Genomic DNA, 1,703 nt, shown 5'->3' with positions numbered 1-1,703 from the left:
AGAATACATCACACAGAAAAGATAAAGTCCAAGGTCAGGGAAGAAGGTCCAAGCACCTGGGCCAGTACCAGAGCAGACCCCGGTCCAGGATTCAGGAGAACACCTGGGCAGCAGAGATAAGCTCCAGTATAATCACTTATTTAAGACCTCCTGGGCCAGGCTCCACAGAAAGCATTTCACATTCATTTTGTCATTTAATCTTCACAATGGACTTGTGAGGACAGTATTCTTACTCTCGTGTTAGGAGTGAGACTCAGAAGAAAACAAAGCCATTTGCTCAAAATCGTACAACTAGTGAGTAGTAGAGGGAGAATTTGGACCCATGTCTGTCTGGCTCCCATACCCACTCAGCCTCTTCATTACACTGCATCATGGTAGCCAAGGCAGTGAGGGCGCGTGAAAGGTCAGAACTCCATTCACACCCTTCATCCTCATTGTTCCGCCCAGCTCCAACTCATTCTCTCTTCACCTTTTACCTGAACTTGCACAGCTGTCTCAAGTCTGGTCTCCATGCCCCCAGTCTCCTTGTCTCTGATTTTCCTGGCATTCACTTGACAAAATAATTTGCTTAAAGCCCAGTTCTAGACATATCAAGTTCTGTCTCAACAATCTCCACTGGCTCCTCTTGCTATAGAATAAAAACTCAAACTCAAGAAACATGGGTTCCAGGCTGCTGTTTTATTTTAATCAGCTCTTTTGACTTCTGACTCTCCATATCCTGTCATGCTGCCTTCAAGTCCTTGAACTCCCTTCTATATTTCAGGCAGATGTCCTAGCAGTCACTCAACTGGTCACGGACTCCTGACACTCACTTTCCCCTGAACACAACCTATGAATTTTTACAGCGGTGCCCCGAGTCACACTGTCTCTTCAACTTCAAATATCCTTTTCTTCTACTTGCCCATGCTACCCCTGTACTTGCACAGACCCTAACTGACTCAATTACATCCCTTCATGAACCGTGGCTTCTTGATCCTCTTCTGGACCCTGCCAGCCTCATATCCATGCTGATCTTATAGTTCTCATTACTTTCCAGTTTGTTTTGTAGACATACAGCTGTGTCTTTCACAACAATTCAGTGTTAGTTTAATTGAATTGACTTATCATGATGCTTAATACTTTTGCCACTCAACTTATTTTTTAAGAATGTCCAGAAAAAGAGGCGAGAATGACCTCCAGACCGACCAAAGCCCACACACTTCTACATACTCCTGTCCAGCCTGTATGTCCCACCACTGTCACAATCATGCCCAAGAGAAAGGCTGAAAGGGGTGCCAATGGACATAAAGGCAAGATGAAGGACAAACCACAGAGAAGATCCACCAGGTCATCAGCCAGAGCCCAAGCCTTAAAAGGCCCTTGCCAAGAAGGGAGAGAAAGTATCCAAAGGGAAAAGGGGAAGCTGATGCCGCCAAGGATGGGAATAATCCTGCAGAAAATAGAGATGCCAAATCATTCCAGGCACAGAAAGCTGCAGGTGCTGGAGATGCCAAGTGAAATGTGTGCAGCTTATTTAAAAATTTTAACCTGATGACATTTTTTTCATTGCTTTCTAAAAGAGAGGAAGGCAGAGAGAGAAAAAAAGAAGAAATTATCAATGTGAGAGAAAAATCAATCAGCTGCTTTGTCATACAGACCCCAACATGAGACCTGGCATGTGTCCTGATCAGGAGTCAAATCCATGACCCTTCAGTCTATGGGAC

General features: G+C 44.6%; 1 pseudogene; it reads left to right on the top strand.

Moving 5' to 3' along the window:
• The first annotated feature begins 1,246 nt into the window (after window positions 1–1,246).
• LOC119037422 (non-histone chromosomal protein HMG-17-like) lies at window positions 1,247–1,497 on the top strand (annotated as a pseudogene).
• The last annotated feature ends 206 nt before the right edge of the window (window positions 1,498–1,703 follow it).

The sequence above is a fragment of the Artibeus jamaicensis genome, unplaced genomic scaffold (assembly GCF_021234435.1).
Source record: "Artibeus jamaicensis isolate MK-2021 breed Jamaican fruit bat unplaced genomic scaffold, CSHL_Jam_final contig_1998, whole genome shotgun sequence".
NCBI lineage: Eukaryota > Metazoa > Chordata > Mammalia > Chiroptera > Phyllostomidae > Artibeus > Artibeus jamaicensis.
This window is presented reverse-complemented; position numbering and strand designations above follow the sequence as displayed.